Source organism: Eretmochelys imbricata, chromosome 6 (genome assembly GCF_965152235.1).
Source record: "Eretmochelys imbricata isolate rEreImb1 chromosome 6, rEreImb1.hap1, whole genome shotgun sequence".
NCBI classification, from domain to species: Eukaryota; Metazoa; Chordata; order Testudines; family Cheloniidae; genus Eretmochelys; species Eretmochelys imbricata.
In genome coordinates, this window is record NC_135577.1 from 71,679,627 (window position 1) to 71,701,077 (window position 21,451).

The following is a 21,451-nucleotide window of genomic DNA, read 5'->3' on the forward strand; positions in this document are numbered from 1 at the left end:
TGCTGCCGTGGCCTGCAGCGGAGAGGCCCCACTAGGTCCCTCACCCGCTCCACGCGCACCCACCAAGCCTGGCCAGCCACAAACACACGCCCCTTCCGACTATCAGACCCCGCCCCTCCTGATCCTAACCATCGCGAGGGTTTCCTCCTCCCTCACGCGAGATTTGCTGTCTCACCCCGACCACCTTGGCCGAATCCCTTCGGCAATTTTCGTCATTGCCAGGCTCTACCAATCGGACCAAGGAGCGCATCGATGAGCGCGGACCCCGCGCGACAAATGTGTGGGGGGCGGCCCCGGGGTGTGGACGCGGGGGCTGTGCGGCAGAAGCCACCTTACGCGCGGGCCGGCGGTTGCGGGGTGGGGTTCGGGGTAACGGGTGGGCGTGCGGGGCTCGATTGTTTAGGCCTGGCCATGGCGCCTCTCCTCCCCCCCGCCATGGCTCCCCGTGTCCCTGCTCCTCTCCTCTCAGTGAGCGAAAGTGGCCGCCGCCGCCGTCCCAGCGCCCGCAGCCGCCGCCTCCTCCTCCTCAGCAGCAGCGCGGCCGCCATCTTGGCGAGGCAGGAGCTGAGAGGGCCCCGCGGCAGGAGACAGGCTGAGCCAGCCCAGGCAGCGCAGGGCGAGAGGCCGGGTGGAGAGAGCGGGGGAGCCAGCCCAGGAGACACCCCCAGCCCCCCGCCGCTCCCGCGCCGCAGCCGGGCCCGCCACCCAGGTGAGCTACAGCGGCGGCCGGGCAAGGGCACGCTCGCCCGGGGCGGAGAGCGCCTAGAGGCGGCTGCAGGGCCCGGCCAGGCCGCAGCTTCTCCCCCACCTCCCCCCCCAAGCAGTGGCCGCAGCAGCCGGGTCTCTTCTTAAAGGGGCAGGTCTCTTCTCTCCCTCCCCGGGGACACACCCCGATATCAGCGCGGGGGGAGGGCCCCCCGGGCACGGTTGGCTCTGGAGACCGCTTCGGGCCCCCCGGACCCTGGAGGAGCTGCCCCTCGAGCGGGGGGAGGGGCGTGTGCGTTGGGCTGGGCTGGGCTGTGGAGCTCGCCGGGGCGATGTGTCCCAGCTTGTACCAGGAAGGCCCACGTGCCCGGGCGCTGCACGACGCGGCAGCCGGGTGTGAGGTGTACTCACACTTGTCATGCACACGCGTAACCGTGTCACACGGGGGGGTGACAGCCGGCTCTGCGGGTCGGGCTGGTACCTGGAGCACACGTGCAGTAATCTTGCATGCAGATTACTTGCTGCTGCCCAGCGGAGGGAGTCAGGGTGCGTGGCACACCTGAATCTCATACGCATCTCCAGTATTGTCCCATGAAAGTGATAATCAGTGCCATGTCTCCTAATGGCACTTGTAGCACCCAGATGCAATAATGTTGCTCAAAAACAAGGACTGGGGGCTGTTTCATATCTGTACCTATAAGATCAAGGAATCGTATTGCACAATGGTGCTTGCCGTTGCATGGCTAAAAGAGCTGGGACATGTGTCGTATGTATACTTGTAACATGCATTACCAGCAAAGTGGCACACTGACGTTTGCTGTTGCACAAGGTAATGCTTCTATATATACAGTTGTGTTTGCAGATAGAAAACAGTATTGTTAAAGACGGGATAAATACTTATATCCTGAGTTTAGTCACTCATAACTTTTCCTGAAATCTTGCTGTTAGGACAGTAGATGCAGAGAGGGGATTAAGTTTGTGTGTTTGGTTAATGATCTCCAGTAAACAAGTATCTATGATTTGATTATTATAATTATGGTTGCTGGTGAAAACTTCTCTACTGCTGTTCTTGACTATAGAATGTAAATCCATCCCAAACACACAGCTCCATAGAGACAGAGCCACAACTGTCAGACTAAATATAATCCACCAAACACCAACTGTGCAACGTCCAATTCGTTCACCCGCACGCTGTAGCTACTTTTGTCATGGGCAGCAAGGGGGAGCTGTAACTGTCCTTTTGACATCACTGATGATGTGAATCATATTTGTACATTTTGCATGTCATCAAGTAATCTTTCATTTATCATTCAGATGTCAAATTTCAATACTCTTTTTATTTTAGATCTTAGATATTTGTTCTTGTATCTTGGAGGAGTATGGGGTGTTTGGCAAGATGTGCATATTGAAATGTATATATGCATTTTATTTTACTGTGCAGCTGAATCAAGTTTCACCAAATTTTGTCAAATCATCAGATCTGAGTATTCCAGTTTCAGTATCTTAAGAATTAAAGGATTCTGACATGTTTGTAAAATCAGCTTTACATTGGCTCCCACAATGTCCTGTACTGGGCAGTGGTGGTTATGAATTTTCTGTATAATGTAAATATGCGACATAATTCTTAAAATCCTAATCCTGCAATGAGCTTCATGTAGATGGGTCCCTGCACTTATGCGTTGGGTGGGCACAGAGGTTGGTTTATGAGGTACTCCGTGCATATTTAGAGTCTTTGTTGATTAAAAGGTAACACATTAAGTTAAAATAAAATAAAGTTAAATATTTTGCTTATGCAGGTAAGTGCACAAGTCAGAAAATGTTGAATTAAGACTCATTGATCAAACTTAATTCTGCTTCCTTGCAAGAGTACGTTACCATACAATCTCTATGTGATCGTATAATATTTCTCAATAGTACAGCAATCTTTATCTTACTAATATGATCCTATATAATAAATTTTCATCTCAGTTATGCCATTTTCCCTTTGCATGCACATGGATATGTGAATAATGTTGTGCTATTTTATACTAAAACTGTTTTTTATGGATATTCTTTTAAAATTTTAACAGTTTATATTTCCTTAATTTGAACAAAACTATATTAATACTGTTTAAACATTACTGTCATGTGGCTGTACATCCACCAACGTTAAATACATTTTTTTCTTTAGTTTATGCAGTAACAAATTCTTCATGTGCTAATGTAGTGGTTCACAAATGAATTTTTACTGTGGACAAACATAGTGACAGCAAATTCATTGTGGCTGCATTTTTGGCAGTTTAAACTGTCATTAATATAATATTTTGTCATGTGATTATTTGGAAGTGTCTTGTAAATAAAATAATCAAGTGTGAAGAATAATATGTACTATTAATACTACAAATGTTACATGGGTTTTTATTAACTATATACATTTAAAAAAATTGTAACAATTCTCACGCTTCTTTTTGTAGTAAAGTAGTTGTAAATGTCAATGAACTTTTGTTTGTTTCAAAAGGCTGTTGAACGGGAATTGTTCAATGTTTCTCTCTCTTCCAGTAGTGATGGCCACACATAAAGTTCCTGGTGGCTGCATGCGGTCATGTGCTGCACTTTAGAATCACTGTTCTAGTGTATTCTTCATAAATAAGACTGCGATTTAGTTACAGAGACCTCTGTGACTTCAGCCAGCCCTGGCTGGGAGCTGCAGGGTCCCCTGCCAGCAGGTGCACCTCCTGCAGCTCCAGGCCACCACAGGCGGCAGGGGGGACACCCGCTGCTCCTGACCGCCACGGGCGGTGGGGTGATCCCCGTCGCTCTCCGGGCGGCACGGGACCCCCGCAGCTCTCCGCCTCTGTGGGCGACAGGAGGGACCTCACCGCTCTCGGGCAGGAGGGACCCCAGAGCTCCCAGCCTCCGTGTTGGCAGGGGGAACCCCCAGAGTCTGGAGCTGCCAGTGGAGGGGGACCCTGGAGTTCACAGTCCACCCGCAGCTGCCCAGGCTCCTTATTTTATCCTGGATATTTTTAGTAAAAGTCAGGGACAGGTCACAGGCTTCCGTGAATTTTTCATTATTGGCTGTGACCTGTCCGTGACTTTTACTAAAAATACCCATGACAAAATCTTAGCCTTATTCATAAACAATATCTTGAAACTAAAAACGTTCTCGGATCAATATGTAATGAAAAAACAAGAAATGGACTGCAATGTGAGCTTGTTCTCAAGGTTTATAGAAAGGTTTTCTTTAACTCGCTTTTTGCCAATGTGTTCCCTGTGTCTCATTTATGTTTGCAAGGCAGTATTTTAACATTGTCTAGTAATTGGGGGAACAAGTTCTTACACACTTGGTTATACTGTATAAATTCTATACCAAGCATACAGCCTGGCAAGCCTGTGTGCTGGAAATCTCCTTAGGGACTGGCAGAAGAAAGATCTTCTCTCCTCTAATGTTCCACAGCCAATATTCCAAACTGGGGTTGAAAATACCTCCAGGTTGGAATTGTACTCCAGCTATGCAGAGGGAAAGGCTGGTGTACCAGGTTAACAACAGATGTCCTGAATTACCCTCAACATGCAACTTAATTCTCACTGTGTGGCAAGTGCACGTGAAGCCCCTGTAGACAGGTGCTTCAGGGGGCACAGAATGTGTGTGAGTCTTTGTGCAGGGGCTCCAGAAATCCAGTCCCCTGCCCTCTAGAGCTGGATTTGCCCCTTATTGAACAAGTATATAGTCAATTGCATTGCTTGATTTCTCCAAGTCACTTTTCTAGTCTGCGGTTTACATAGTTAAAGGTGGTATCTGTGTTGCTGGAAGTACTGTCAGACTTTTCTGTTTATTGGGTATATGCATATGTATTAAGGGTTTTCTCTTATCCACTTGTGTGTATGTTTCCAATAAAACTGTCATACATGTTTGTAATTCCTTTTTATAATCTGTAGGACCCCAACCCTGATTGGGATATTTGGGTGCAATAATAATGAACCCATTATTCAAAATAGCTAACAGAATGTAATTGATCTTCATCCCACTTAATTTCCTTCTTGGAAAAAAATGCAAAAAAAGTAATGTAGCAAAAGGAAATGTACTATAAAAAGATAATAGTGTAAATTCAGCTATGAGGGCCATCAATCAGAGAAGGCAAAGAAACGATCGCTCTTTTTTTTTTTTTATCCTAAATTGAAAAGGGTCGCAAATGCTTCCCCCCCCTCCCCCCCAGGTATATGTACGCAGGTAGTCAAAGTAATTTGTATTTATTCAGGCTTAACATTAATGGGGACTGAAATTTATAGGTTCGTAAAATTAAATTTTCTTTGCCTGCCTGCAATCTTTTGTTAATAAATGTACTCGCTTGTTACCCTGAAGTTATACTGAGAAATATTTCCCCAGAAAAAAGAATAAATGGGGACTACACTTGGTTTACTAAGGCCTAGTGTATGCTACGAAGTACTCCTGGGTGGAATTCTGCACCAAAAAATTAAAAATTCTGTGCACGGTATTTTAAAATTCTGGAAATTTTGTCAAAATAACACATATAATCACACCACTTTCAGTTATTTTGATAATTTGTTTCAAAATACTTGTCAGCAAGTATGTCTGTAACAATACAGAAAATTCCTTACTAGATAAATCAGTACAGAACTTTGAATAGTTCATTTAAACTACACTACAGAAACATTTCTTGCACCCCTCCGAAGCAGTGCGAAGGCGTGGAGTGTCAGGGATAATGGATGAGCTGAGGGAGAGGGAAGGAGCTTGGGAGCGAACCTCGTGGGAGCTGGGTGTGGGTGAGAAAAGTATCAAACAGTCTTTTTTGTGGGGAGGGTGTGGGTTGTTGGTGAACCCTGGCTGATGCCTAGCCTTTCCCATTCAGTCAGACACATCTTCCCCCGTCCCTGTGTGGCCCTGCAGTCCCTTTTCCATTTAGCCTCTGGCTTAATGCTGTCACTCTACTGGCTCCTGAGCCCCTGCCCCAGTCTGTTCCTTCCACTAGCCCTTCTGAACCCCATTCTGTGACCCTCCAGTAGCCCTGTGTGCCCTACTCTGTCTTCCCCCACCATATCCCGTGCCTGCTAACCTGGCTCTTTGGGCAGGGTGCTGTTATGAATGCAGCCAGCTGCTGGCTTTTATTGCCAGTCAGCCGTGCTGGCTGTTCTGGTGCCACAGTGGCCCCTGGTGGGCAAAAGACAGAATGTATTTTCTGCTCATAAAAAAATTCTGCTCACGTGGTACAGGAATTCCCCCAAGTGTAAATGAGGGTTTACCTGCATGGCTATATTGGCAAACCCTCCTACTGTAGACATAACTTATACCAGCAAAAGCCCTCTAGTTACCCAAGCAAATTAAGCTGTGCTGGCTAAAGCAGTCTGGTATAACTGCATCTGCACTAGGGCTTTTGTTGGTTAAAAACAGTAAAAAAAAAATATATCTATATATTGCATTCTTAATTGGCATAATTTATACTGGCAAAAGTTTCTGGTGTGGACGTGGCCTTCAGCCTCTTTGTGTATGTTTGTTTTTAAATTGGATGCTTACCTTGGGAACATTGTTGCTGTTGATGCTATTTCTTGCACCATTCTGATGTTATGTTTTATATGTCACAATGGAGAATTTTCCTGGAAAAAGAAAAATGAAATGTATCTCTTAGAGAGTGGAGAGAAATACAATTTGTCTGGGATTCTTTGGCTCTGGAAAAACTCTTGTAACAGCTCTTAGTTAGAATGCAAAACATGAAGGGTTGGATGAGGGGAGAAAATAGTGACAGAAGTGTGAAGGAACTGTGGAGACCTGATAGATTGTCGTCTTGTTGTTCTGGGTTCCATTCTTAGGCCTTATCTATGAATGTTTTAGTACCATACCTATTTCAATTAGGGTATGACTCTTGCATTTTTAAAAAAAAGTTATACTGGGAAAAGCCCAATGTGGACACAGTTATACTGATATTAAGGTATATTATACTCAGGGGTGAAAGTAAGTCTAGGGACTTACCAGTATGGGGCTGGGCTGGGGCCAGCTCTGGTCCCTGGAAGGGGCGAGGCCTCAGGAGGAAGGGGCGGGCCTGGGGGAGGTCAGAGCCAGTGCCAGCCCCAGCCCACCCTGTACCAGCAAGTGCCTCCTTCCCCCTCCCTGGGGGAAGAAGAGCCCCGGGGCCCTTTAAATCGTCCCCAGAGCCCCGCCGCCGCTTCCCCAGGGCTCTGGTAGCAGGGCTCCGGGGACGAGGCTCTGGCTGCCACTACTGTCCCGGGCCCTTTAAATTGTCCCCGGAGCCCTGGGGAAGCAGCAGCAGGGCTCTGGGAACGATTTAAAGGGCCCAGGGCTCAGCCGCCACTACTGCCCTGGGCCCTTTAAATCGCCGCCCCAGCCCCGCTGCCGCTACCCCAGGGTTCCGGCAGTGGGGCTCTGGCAGCAATTTAAAGGGCCGGGGGCTCCAGCTGCTGCTGGGAGCTGCATTTCCTTTAAATTGCACCTGGGGCAGCCGATCCACCCTGGTATGGCCAGCATGCTGTACCGGCTTACTTTTACCTCTGATTATACTGAACATAAGAATGGTCATAATGAGTCAGACCAGAGGTCCATCTAGCCCAGTATCCTGTCTTCCGACAGTGACCAATGCCAGGTGCCCCAGAGGAAATGAACAGAACAGGTAATCATTGAGTGATACGTCCCCTGTCATTCATTCCCAGCTTCTGGCAAACAGAACGTAGTTAGTTTTTGTTTTTTTTAACTCTGTTATAGTCTTGGCCTTCACAACATCCTCTGGCACAGAGTTCCACATGTTGACTGTATGTTGTGTGAAGAAATACTTCCTTTTACTTGTTTTAAACCTGCTGCCTATTAATTTCATTTGTTGACCCCTAGTTTGTGTGTTATGAGAAGGAGTAAATAACACTTCCTACTAATGGTATAGTTTATTCCCCTTCTTGTCTGGGAATAACTTTGTCCACACTGTGGAGGATTGTACCATTTTCACTGTACAGTATAGTTTAAGTAATACAACTTACTACTGTAGACAGGGACTTAGTACTGCTGTCTGCCTCTCTCTTTTCCTTCCCCCAGGCCAGCAGAGCTATGCAAACATGTCAGAGATATGGCCTATTCTGCCTTGGAGGAGTTCCTTTTTTGTCATTAGCAGGGTAAAGTGATTCAAACCATAATTTTAATCACTTGAAAAAAATTGATTTGAAACAAATTGAAGCTTTGTAATGCTAACATGAAAGTGTATGGTATTACGACTTTAGATTTAAATTGATAGTGAACTAAATCAGTAATGCTGTTTGGGGTTTGTTTTTTAAATAGCACAACTGGTAGGGTATCCTATATGAGTTTGATTAAACTATTAGGCATACAAGAAAATATTGAAAGTGAAGGCCCTGATCCTGCAAATGCTTAAGCAGATATGTAATTTTATTTGCATGAATAGTACCGTTGACTTCAGTGGACTACTCGTGCTCAAAACTAACATGTACATAAGTGTTTGCAGCATAAGGGATTCAGTTGTATTTTTATTCAACTTTTCTTTTAGTGGCATGAAGTCTTTGTAGTGGTTCAGTGTTAACCGAGGTTCAATATATTAGCAAAGTTATTGTGAACTTTTTTTAAACACAGGCCAAAATTATCAAAATTGGACTTCTAAGGTAAGACTCCATATTTAGGCATGTAAGGATGGATATTTCAAAGTACTTAAGTGACCTAAGAGCAAAGGTCCCATTGACTTCAAACTGCCAATGCTGATGGAACATTTCAACTTTCTTGACTTGTGGAAGTATATCAGAACGTGATGTAGGTTGCAAATATACCACAAGCTATTTGCTTTCAGCTTTGTGTTTTGCATTTGTGTTCTCACAGTAAAGGATGTTAGTGAGGCCCTGGACTTGTCATTTTCAGCACAGATGAATATTTTAAGTGTAAAACTTCTCAGTAGAAAATCCTGCAAAATCTGAAATTCTACTAAGAATTTGAAAACTAATTAAAAAAATAAAAACAAGTACAAAATATCCACTTGAGCAGTCAGAGACTATAAAATGGGAAGAAAATAAAGAACTAGCAACATAATAAAAATGTTTGAAATAAAAATATATTTTGTTGTTTTTTTAAAAAAATCGTGATTTTTAATTCACCCTGCTCAATAATGAGCTCTCTAGCTGATTAGAGGATAGTGTTAATGGTTTCCAAAGGAAGCCTAGTCAACCTTTCACCAGCAGGTTGGTGGGTTATCACACCATTTGGCCTCAGTATTAAATGCAAAGGAGGAGAAAACAACAATCCTGTGGGCTTCAGCTAGGATGTAGAGGTTCTGAGGCATGGGAAAAAATGTAAGGCAAGAATCTTGAAGAAAGATCCACTGTTGCAACCAGACATACATAAAAATGTTCTCTGTTTTTGAAGTGAAACGTACACAACTTAAAAATTATATGTCATATATAGGGCTTCTGGTTTAAATGGACTTTTATTGTAAAAGCATGTTGAAATCAAAGTCAGCAATAGCCAGCAAATATTTGTTTAAACTGGAAAACCCAGTGTTTTAAAGCTGATCTTTCTCTGTGCTTCTAGAAGGCAATATGTTTGCTGCTGTTTAGTGGAAATAAATGCCAAAACCTTGGAAGCCCTTAATATAAAACATAACTAGTGGCTTTCCGAATATGTCCTTGGAGAGTTCTCCTCTAGTGCTGTTTGTTGACTGACTAGTCATTGTAATAGGCAGACTGAAAAAAAAGCAAACAAAAAACCCCACACCTAAATTATAGTTCAACTAAATAGTGATCTAAAAGAAACATCTGTGGGCAAAATACTTAAAAAAAAAAAAAAATAGCTTAAACCTTAAGTATTTCTCAGTGTATCTTGATGAAGGTTAATCGAGGTTACTCCTACCCAACTTGAAGGTGGTTAGAACTCTACACCCATTGGCATAACTTCACGTTTGCCTTTAGTAATATAGAGGGTCACGTAAGGCTGGCCCTACTGGGTCAGACCAAAGGTCCATCTAGCTTAGTATCCTGTCTTCCGACAGTGGCCAGTGCCAGGTGCCCCAGAGGAAATGAACAGAACAGGTAATCAACAAATGATCCATCCCCTGTCGCTCATTCCCAGCTTCTGGCAAACAGAGGCTAGGGACACCATTCCTGCCCATCCTGGCTAATAGCCATTGATGGACCTATCCTCCATGAATTTATCTAGTTCTTTTTTGAACCCTGTCATGGTCTTGGCCTTCACAACATCCTCTGGCAAGGAGTTCCTCAGGTTGACTGTGCATTGTGTGAAGAAATACTTTCTTTTATTTGTTTTAAACCTGCTGCCTATGAATTTCATTTGCTGACCCCTAGTTCTTGTGTTATGAGAAGTAGTAAAGAACACTTCCTTATCTACTTTCTCTACACCAGTCATGATTTTCTAGACTTCAATCATATCTCCCCTTAGCCGTCTCTTTTCCAAGCTGAAAAGTCCCAGTCTTATTAATCTCTCCTCATACAGAAGCCGTTGCATACCCCTAATAATTTTTATTGCCTTTTTCTGAACCATTTCCAATTCCAGTATATCTTTTTTGAGATGGGACGGCCACATCTGCACACAGTATTCAAGATGTGGGCGTACCATAGATTTATATAGAGGCAACATGATATTTTCTGTCCTATTATCTATCCCTTTCTTAATTATTCCCAGCATTCTGTTAGCTTTTTTTTTTATTGCCACTGCACATGGAGTGGATGGTTTAAGAGAACTATCCGCAGTGACTCCAAGATTTTTCTTGAGTGGTAACAGCTAATTTAGACCCCATCATTTTATATATATAGTTGGGATTATGCTTTCCAATGTGCATTACTTTGCATTTATCAACATTAATATGACACAGCCAGGTAGTTACTCTGTGAGCTCTTGATTGAATCTTTTTATTATCCTTATTTCAAATGCCAACCTTCAGCACTCCAACCAAAAAAACCGCAAAAATAACTTCCTGAACAACTGTGGAATAGTTTTTTTTTTTTTAGAACTAAGACAGACCACCTGCTAAATTTGATATTAAAACTTACTAAAGCGTTGGAGCAAATCAGAAAGAAAATCAAGATGGTGGAGCCATTTACTGGGCAAAATCTAGCCATCAGGGCACCAAGATAAATCACCCAAACTTTCCCACAGTAATCATAGAATCATAGAACTGGAAGGGACCTCGAGAGGTTATCTAGTCCAGTCTCCTGCACTCAAGGCAGGACTAAGAATTATCTAGACCATCCCTGACAGGTGTTGGTAAGTAATGGATGGTAAGTTTTCAGAAATCAAAATGTCTCTCCAGTCCTCTTTAGACCAACTAGCTGATGGAATAAATGGATTTCAGAATTGTCTAACAGGGGAACACATTCTATTGCCATCTGAAACAGACCAAAAATAATAGATGGCTGTCTGTGGCTCCTTGAATAGTGTCGCCTAGTTACTGATGTGGATGAGACTGAAGACATTTTAAAAAAAGGAAAAGTACTCATATCTTGAATCTCCTGGAAGGAGTGGAGAACCCTGATCAAACAAGCATTATTTCTCGATGGTTCAAAAAAATTACCAGATTGACAAAAAGGACTAAGTCTAAAAATAAGAGCCTGTCGGATGCCAAGTGTGCAAGAAATGACTGTTACCCCCAATTTGCAACTGTCTACCTACATAATTTTAAAGACATTTTACTTTCTCAAATGCAAAAAACTGTAATTTGCATAAGAGATTTCTCCCTATTTGCAGTGACAGAGAACAGCATTCAATCCAGCAAGAAAACTGTTCAGAGATTATGGTTTTAGATATGTATTACTTTGTATCCAGCAACCCTAAAGATCTTTAAAGGAATACAAATTTGCAAATTTCAGAGCTTCCACAGCGGTTTTTAAACAGGCTTAAGAAATATGTAACTCAAAGTGTTAAGGCACCTTTTTGTGAAAATTAATGCAGATATATACTTTAAATAGCAATATTATTTAGGTGAAAGATATTTCAATATTTTTACTTATTTCTGTGTTATGTTTATCTTTGATATGTTAATAGGAAACATTATAATACTTCTAATTGAGAGACGTCTTTAATTTCCATGTAGCCTACAGACTGTACTAATTAAGGGGGCCTATATCTGTGACGCTTCTTGGGATACCCAGAGCTGTGAGTCAGCTTGTTACCACCTGCCTCCAGAGCGAGGGAGTCTTGTCTGTACCCAGTAAGTGTTAGTTCCCTAACACAATCACCCTGTTAGTCACTCAAGCACTCTCCTCTGGGGTGCATCAGACTTGTCTTTGCCTTGCAGGTTGATGACAAATGCCCCCGACTCCCTTCAAAGTGTCCTTCTGTGGTATCCAGTCCCGATCAGTGGATACCCACAGAAATCCCAGATCCTCTATTTCCAATGGAACGGTGTATCGCAGTTCACCAGTTTTACCTTGGAGCACCACTCCTATAATATGCACAGTGCTTGACTTCAGTTATAAAGCAAAAGGAAAGAATTTAAAATTATTAAGAATAAAGAAAGGTTGTAGATTCAAATAAAAACCAGTATGAGAGATGGGATCAAATGGTAACATAAAACAACATCACAGCACACATTCTAAAGCCTAAACCTAACTAACAAGTTATCTTCCTGTGTAAAGAAGCTTATCTCACCCAAAATTCTCTCCAGCATTTTCCACCAGTTTGATCGAGACCCTTTCTCATAAAATCAAGCCTGCTGAGAGCTTGTCTTCTCAGACTGATGGAGTATGGCGGGCGTTCCTCTGTACACCAAATATAGTTTCAAAAGTTAATTGTATTACTCCTAAACAGGATAACACCTGCTGTTTACCTCTGCCTGTTAATTTCCTCTCTCTGAAGATTTCACCATCCTTCATTGGCATTCAGTTCAGATTTGTGAGTGGAGGTCCATTGTGAACCATATAATACTTAATTTATGTGTAAGCAGACATATAGAGAAACATTGCTTGTTTGAAAGAGAACCTGCTTTTTACATTTGCTTGTGCCCAGCCCTAGACACAGATCTTAAGAACAGAATTTTCAGTATTTATATATGTAAATCCTTATACAACATCCATACATGCATTTTTGTAATGATTTTGATGACTTGAGTCATGCAATCTTTCATTAGAGACCTCACATGATACTCTTTACATTCTAGTTCTCCAAATACCAAACCCAGGGGATTCCTGTTAACCTTATGCCAGTTGGCATCAAGAAGTCCTTGGGGGGTAATAATATCAGCTACCATTCAGATACTTCTCTTATAGATTGTTCAAGGCAGCTTTCTTAGGGTATGTCTACACTACGGAGTAAGGTCGAATTTATAGAAGTCGGTTTTTTTAGAAATCGGTTTTATATATTCGAGTGTGTGTGTCCCCACAGAAAATGCTCTAAGTGCATTAAGTGCATTAACTCGGCGGAGCGCTTCCACAGTACCATGGCTAGAGTCGACTTCCGGAGTGTTGCACTGTGGGTAGCTATCCCACAGTTCCCGCAGTCTCCGCTGCCCATTGGAATTCTGGGTTGAGATCCCAATGCCTGATGGGGCTAAAACATTGTTGCGGGTGGTTCTGGGTACATATCGTCAGGCCCCTGTTCTCTCCCTCCCTCCCTCCGTGAAAGCAAGGGCAGACAATCTTTTCGCGCCTTTTTTCCTGAGTTACCTGTGCAGACGCCATACCACGGCAAGCATGGAGCCCGCTCAGGTGACCGTCACCGTATGTCTCCTGGGTGCTGGCAAATGCGGTATGGCATTGCTACACAGTAGCAGCAACCCATTGCCTTCTGGCAGCAGACGGTACAATACGACTGGTAGCCATCATCGTCATGTCCGAGGTGCTCCTGGCCACGTCGGCTGGGAGCGCCTGGGCAGACATGGGCGCAGGGACTAAATTTGGAGTGACTTGACCAGGTCATTCTCTTTAGTCCTGCAGTCAGTCCTATTGAACCGTCTTATGGTGAGCAGGCAGGCAATATGGATTGCTAGCAGTCGTACTGTACCATCTTCTGCCGGGCAGGCAAGAGATGAGGATGGCTAGCAGTCGTACTGTACCATCTTCTGCCGAGCAGCCATGAGATGTGGATGGCATGCAGTCCTTCTGCACCGTCTGCTGCCAGCCAAAGATGTAAAAGATAGATGGAGTGGATCAAAACAAGAAATAGACCAGATTTGTTTTGTACTCATTTGCTTCCCCCCCTCCCCTGTCGAGGGGACTCATTCCTCTAGGTCACACTGCAGTCACTCACAGAGAAGGTGCAGCGAGATAAATCTAGCCATGTATCAATCAGAGGCCAGGCTAACCTCCTTGTTCCAATAAGAACAATAACTTAGGTGCACCATTTCTTATTGGAACCCTCCGTGAAGTCCTGCCTGAAATACTCCTTGATGTAAAGCCACCCCCTTTGTTGATTTTAGCTCCCTGAAGGTAACCCTGTAAGCCGTGTCGTCAGTCGCCCCTCCCTCCATCAGAGCAACGGCAGACAATCGTTCCGCGCCTTTTTTCTGTGCGGACGCCATACCAAGGCAAGCATGGAGGCCGCTCAGCTCACTTTGGCAATTAGGAGCACATTAAACACCACACGCATTATCCAGCAGTATATGCAGTACCAGAACCTGGCAAAGCGATACTGGGCGAGGAGGCGACGTCAGCGCGGTCACGTGAGTGATCAGGACATGGACACAGATTTCTCTGAAAGCATGGGCCCTGCCAATGGATGTATCATGGTGCTAATGGGGCAGGTTCATGCTGTGGAACGCCGATTCCGGGCTCGGGAAACAAGCACAGACTGGTGGGACCGCATAGTGTTGCAGGTCTGGGACAATTCCCAGTGGCTGCGAAACTTTCGCATGCGTAAGGGCACTTTCATGGAACTTTGTGACTTGCTTTCCCCTGCCCTGAGGCGCATGAATACCAAGATGAGAGCAGCCCTCACAGTCAAGAAGCGAGTGGCGATAGCCCTGTGGAAGCTTGCAACGCCAGACAGCTACCGGTCAGTTGGGAATCAATTTGGAGTGGGCAAATCTACTGTTGGGGCTGCTGTGATGCAAGTAGCCCACGCAATCAAAGATCTGCTGATAACAAGGGTAGTGACCCTGGGAAATGTGCAGGTCATAGTGGATGGCTTTGCTGCAATGGGATTCCCTAACTGTGGTGGGGCCATAGACGGAACCCATATCCCTATCTTGGCACCGGAGCACCAAGCCGCCGAGTACATAAACCGCAAGGGGTACTTTTCAGTAGTGCTGCAAGCACTGGTGGATCACAAGGGACGTTTCACCAACATCAACGTGGGATGGCTGGGAAAGGTACATGACGCTCGCATCTTCAGGAACTCTGGTCTGTTTCAAAAGCTGCAGGAAGGGACTTTATTCCCAGGCCAGAAAATAACCTTTGGGGACGTTGAAATGCCTATAGTTATCCTTGGGGACCCAGCCTACCCCTTAATGCCATGGCTCATGAAGCCGTACACAGGCAGCCTGGACAGTAGTCAGGAGCTGTTCAACTACAGGCTGAGCAAGTGCAGAATGGTGGTAGAATGTGCATTTGGACGTTTAAAGGCACGCTGGCGCAGTTTACTGACTCACTTAGACCTCAGCGAAACCAATATTCCCACTGTTATTACTGCTTGCTGTGTGCTCCACAATATCTGTGAGAGTAAGGGGGAGACGTTTATGGCGGGGTGGGAGGTTGAGGCAAATTGCCTGGATGCTAGTTATGCGCAGCCAGACACCAGGGCGGTTAGAAGAACACAGGAGGGCGCGGTACGCATCAGAGAAGCTTTGAAAACCAGTTTCATGACTGGCCAGGCTACGGTGTGAAAGTTCTGTTTGTTTCTCCGCCCCTTGGTTCATTCTACTTCCCTGTAAGCTAACCACCCTCCCCTCCTCCCTTCGATCACCGCTTGCAGAGGCAATAAAGTCATTGTTGCCTCACATTCATGCATTCTTTATTCATTCATCACACAAATAGGGGGATGACTACCAAGGTAGCCCAGGAGGGGTGGTGGAGGAGGGAAGGAAAATGCCACACAGCACTTTAAAAGTTTACAACTTTAAAATTTATTGAATGCCAGCCTTCTTTTTTTTGGGCAATCCTCTGTGGCGGAGTGGCTGGTTGGCCGGTGGCCCCCCCACCACGTTCTTGGGCGTCTGGGTGTGGAGGCTATGGAACTTGGTGAGGAGGGCGGTTGGTTACACAGGGGCTGTAGTGGCAGTCTGTGCTCCAGCTGCCTTTGCTGCAGCTCAACCATACACTGGAGCATACTGGTTTGGTCCTGCAGCAGCCTCAGCATTGAATCCTGCCTCCTCTCATCACGCTGCCGCCACATTTGAGCTTCAGCCCTCTCTTCAGCCCGCCACTTACTCTCTTCAGCCCGCCACCTCTCCTCCCGGTCATTTTGTGCTTTCCTGCACTCTAACATTATTTGCCTCCACGCATTCGTCTGTGCTCTATCAGTGTGGGAGGACAGCATGAGCTTGGAGAACATTTCATCTCGAGTGCGTTTTTTTTTCTTTCTAATCTTCACTCTCCTCTGGGAAGGAGAAGATCCTGTGATCATTGAAACGCATGCAGCTGGTGGAGAAAAGAAAAAGGGACAGCGGTATTTAAAAAGACACATTTTATAAAACAGTAGCTACACTCTTTCAGGGTAAACCTTGCTGTTAACATTACATACATAGCACATGTGCTTTCATTACAAGGTCGCATTTTGCCTCCCCCCACCGTGTGGCTACCCCCTCAACCCTCCCCCCTCCCTGTGGCTAACAGCGGGGAACATTTCTGTTCAGCCACAGGCAAACAGCCCAGCAGGAATGGGCTCCTCTGAGTGTCCCCTGAAGAAAAGCACTCTATTTCAACCAGGTGACCATGAATTATATCTCACTCTTCTGAGGATAACACAGAGAGATAAAGAACGGATGTTGTTTGAACGCCAGCAAACATACACTTCAATGCTTTGTTGTACAATGATTCCCGAGTACGTGTTACTGGCCTGGAGTGGTAAAGTGTCTTACCATGAAGGACGCAATAAGGCTGCCCTCCCCAGAAACCTTTTGCAAAGGCTTTGGGAGTATATCCAGGAGAGCCGCGAATGCCAGGGCAAAGTAATCCTTTCACATGCTTGCTTTTAAACCATGTATAGTATTTTAAAAGGTACACTCGCCGGAGGTCCGTTCTCTGCCTGCTGGGTCCAGGAGGCAGCCTTGGGTGGGTTCGGGGGGTACTGGCTCCAGGTCCAGGGTGAGAAACAGTTCCTGGCTGTCGGGAAAACCGATTTCTCCGCTTGCTTGCTGTGAGCTACCTACAACCTCATCATCATCATCATCATCTTCTTTGTCCCCAAAACCTGCTTCCGTATTGCCTCCATCTCCATTGAAGGAGTCAAACAACACGGCTGGGGTAGTGGTGGCTGAACCCCCTAAAATGGCATGCAGCTCATCATAGAAGCGGCATGTTTGGGGCTCTGACCCGGAGCGGCCGTTCGCCTCTCTGGTTTTCTGGTAGGCTTGCCTCAGCTCCTTCAGTTTCACGCGGCACTGCTTCGGGTCCCTGTTATGGCCTCTGTCCTTCATGCCCTGGGAGATTTTGACAAAGGTTTTGGCATTTCGAAAACTGGAATGGAGTTCTGATAGCACGGATTCCTCTCCCCATACAGCGATCAGATCCCGTACCTTCCGTTCGGTCCATGCTGGAGCTCTTTTGCGATTCTGGGACCCCATCATGGTCACCTCTGCTGATAAGCTCTGTGTGGTCACCTGCAGCTTGCCACGCTGGCCAAACAGGAAATGAGATTCAAAAGTTCGCGGTTCTTTTCCTGTCTACCTGGCCAGTGCATCTGAGTTGAGAGTGCTGTCCAGAGCAGTCAAAATGGAGCACTCTGGGATAGCTCCCGGAGGCCAATACCGTCGAATTGTGTCCACAGTACCCCAAATTCGAGCCGGCAAGGCCGATTTAAGTGCTAATCCACTTGTCAGGGGTGGAGTAAGGAAATCGATTTTAAGAGCCCTTTAAGTCGAAATAAAGGGCTTCATTGTGTGGACGGGTGCAGGTTTACGTCGATTTAATGCTGCTAAATTCGACCTAAAGTCCTAGTGTAGACCAGGGCTTGGTATCCTTTTCTTACAGTTCTACTGCTGATCTCTACGTCTGACTAAAACTGTGATATAGGGATGAATGAAGTTTACCGCTTTCACTTGCGGGCATATTTTACACTATTAATATGTAATAACCAAATAAAAAAGTGTAAATGACATTCAGATTTTGCCATCGTTAACATTAAACACAATAAGCAAATTTTGTAGCACTTGCAAATCTCAACCCTTTCCCCTCTCTCTTTACACCCAACTATATTTCTAAGAGGCAGAGATTTTTAGGACATTATTTTATCACTGTCAATGAGTTGAGAACCACTATGAGTATATTGTGTAAGTTTAAAAAAAAAAAAAATTTCCATGATTGGCCCTTTGTTCTGTCCACAGTATGACTGTAAAAATGGTTTAATGAATTTGTCCTCAGCAGAGTTTTAGTATGTTTAAGAACGTGTGTTAAATTCAGAAGTTTTATTTAGTTATTCAGAGACAAGATATTGATTACCCAGTATAACTGAATTGAGAAGGATATTCTAGCAACCAACATTATATGTAAAGCTTATTTAGATAAGAATGCCTTGCATAAATAGATTAAATATAATGCAACCTTCCACTTGTTTTCATACAAATCCTGTAAGTGGAATATAAATGTCATTTACCACCTAATAAAATATAAGAGAGTTCTCTTCTGTCTCAAGTGTGGAAGTGGGTATTACCCTAACTCAAGAAATGCATCTATATACTTCAGAACACAATTAAATGGGGGAAAAAAATGTTTGGGTGGGACAAGTATTTGATGTATCCAACAATACACCCATCAAAAGGAAGTTACTATGTTAATAAAAGTTACCCTTTGTGGTTATTACAGTTTTTTGAAGACCAGAGAGGAATTTTCTCTCTTGCATTCTGGCATACTGCCTGGGAATCTTAATATTTGGTGTATGTATGCCCCTCTAAATATATCTGTTTTCTGTCAGATTTATTTACTAATTGTTCCCACCACACAAATAAATTATTTATGGGAGGAGACTTTAGTGCTGTGTTTAAAATTTGGGTTCGATGAAATTCCCCCAATTTACAGATTAGCAAAAAATCTAAAATCTTCAATTCTGTCCTTATGGGAAATAATGTAGTTGATGTCTGGTGGCTGTTAAACCCAAAAAGTAAAGAATCTGCTTTCCAAAGTTCATGATTCCTCATCTGGAATAAGTTTGATTTTCATAAAGGCTGAAAAAGCCTCAAAATATTTAGTTTCTGAGGCTCTGATCCTGCTAAAAGTATGTATGAGTTTAAAGTTATTATCTATATTTGGGAAAAAGTTGGATGATGTATTCGTATCCTGGTGATGATATACTTCCCACTGCAACGGTAACTAAGGGGGATATTAAACAATAACTGTTCAAGTTAGACATTTTAAAATCATCTGGTCTGGGTAACTTGCATCCAGGAGTTTTAAAAGAGCTGGCTGAGAAGCTCTCTGGACTGTTAATTAATTTAATAAGTATATGAACACTGGAGAAGTTCCAGAGGACTGGGAAAAAAAACCCCTAATGTACCAATACTTAGAAAGAGTAACAGGATGATCTGGATAATTATAGGTCTGTCACCCTGACATTGATCCTTGGCAAAGTAATGGCATTGCTGATACAGGGCTAGATTTAATAAAGAAATAAAGGAGGTTAATTAATGCCAGTCAGTATGGGTTTATGGAAAATAGACCTTGTCAAACTAACTTGATATCTTCAAGAGACAAGGTGGGTGATATTTTTTATTGGACCAATTTCTGTTGGTGGGAGAGACAAGATATAGAATCATAGAATATCAGGGTTGGAAGGGACCTCAGGAGGTCACCTAGTCCAACCCCCTGCTCAAAGAAGGACCAATCCCCAACTAAATCATCCCAGCCAGGGCTTTGTCAAGTCTGACCTTAAAAACCTCTAAGGAAAGAGATTCTACCACCTCCCTCGGTAACCCATTCCAGTGCTTCACCACCCTTCTAGTGAAAAAGTTTTTCCTAACATCCAACCTAAACCTCCTGTACTGCCATTTGAGACCATTACTCCTTGCTCTGTAATCTGGTACCACTGAGAACAGTCTAGATCCATCCTCTTTGGAACCCCCCTTCAGGTAGTTGAAAGCAGCTATCAAATCCCCCCTCATTCTTCTCTTCTGCAGACTAAATAATCCCAGTTCTCTCGGCCTCTCTTCGTAAGTCATGTGCTCCAGCCCCCTAATCATTTTTGTTGCCCTCCGCTGGACTCTTTCCAATTTTTCCACATCCTTCTTGTAGTGTGTGGCCCAAAACTGGACACAGTACTCCAGATGAGGCCTCATCAATATCGAATAGAGGGGAATGATCACTTCCCTCGATCTGCTAGCAATGTCCCTACTTATACAGCCCAAAATGCCATTGGCTTTCTTGGCAACAAGGGCACGCTGTTGACTCATACCCAGCTTCTCATCCACTGTAACCCCTAGGTCCTTTTCTGCAGAACTGCTGCCTAGCCATTTGGTCCCATAGTGGTACATGGGATTCTTCCGTCCTAAGTGCAGGACTCTGAACTTGTTCTTGTTGAACCTCATCAGATTTCTTTTGGCCCAATCCTCTAATTTGTCTAGGTCCCTCTGTATCCTATCCTTACCCTCCAGTACTACCCATTGAGCCCGACGATCTAGTTAGCTTTCTATCCACCTTATAATCCGTTCATCCAGCCCATACTTCTTTAACTTGCTGGCAAGAGTACTGTGGGAGACCATATCAAAAGCTTTGCTAAAGTCAAGGAATAACACATCCACTACTTTCCCCTCATCCACAGAGCCAGTTATCTCATCATAGAAGGCAATTAGGTTAGTCAGGCATGACTTGCCCTTATAAGATAATGAAATTACAATTTAGGTTGATAAAGGTAATTGGGTTGATGAAATATATTTAGACTTCTGTAAGTCATTTAACTTGGTACCACACAACATTTTGATTACAAAACTAAAACTATACAAAATCAGCATGGTACACACTAGATGGATTAAAACTTGTGTATTTTTCAAAATGTAATTGTAAATAGGGAATAATGGAGTGGGTGTCTTTCTAGCCAGGTCCAACAGAAATCAGTTCTTGTCCCTCCGCTATTTAAGACTTTTCTCAGCGATCTGGAATAAAACATAAAATCATTACTGCTTAAATTTCACTATGACAAAAAATCGGGGGAGTGGTAAATAATGAAGAGGACAGGTCACTGATACAGAATAATCTAGATCGTCTGATAAACTGGAGTCAAGCAAACATGTTTCTATACAGCCAAATGTAAGGTCATATTGTTAATTTCTATATATGTAGGCCCAGGGTGGATTTGATTTAAATCAAATTGATTTAAATCACTAGTCAGGAAGACTCAATTTAATCATGGTTTTCTACATAAAAGTGCATTCTTGTTGGTTGTTATAACCTAAATACATATTCTTCACAACTCAGATAGATGTAGGTTTCATTTTTAGAAGGTACACACTATACATTTTTAAACAGTGATTTATTTTGAAAACTTTTCAGATGAATTTTACAGCTATATCAGAAAATGAATGATTGTTTGGTCATTTCATTTACCAAAGGTAATTGAAGCAGATATTTATGAAGTCATTGGGAGGTGAACTATCCCCAATTCAAAGGGTTAATCATTAATATTTGGAGGATTTTCTTACCAGGCTGTATTAGGAGG

General features: G+C 43.8%; 1 protein-coding gene across 3 annotated transcripts in view; it reads left to right on the forward strand.

Annotated features, from left to right (window-relative positions):
- The first annotated feature begins 470 nt into the window (after positions 1–470).
- INO80 (INO80 complex ATPase subunit) overlaps positions 471–21,451 on the forward strand; it is a 131,171-nt gene continuing 110,190 nt past the window's right edge. For all 3 annotated transcript variants that reach the window (XM_077818869.1, XM_077818871.1, XM_077818870.1), the window contains exon 1: positions 471–709. The gene's annotated coding sequence lies outside the window, so the exon portion shown is untranslated. The remainder of the gene's footprint in view (positions 710–21,451) is intronic.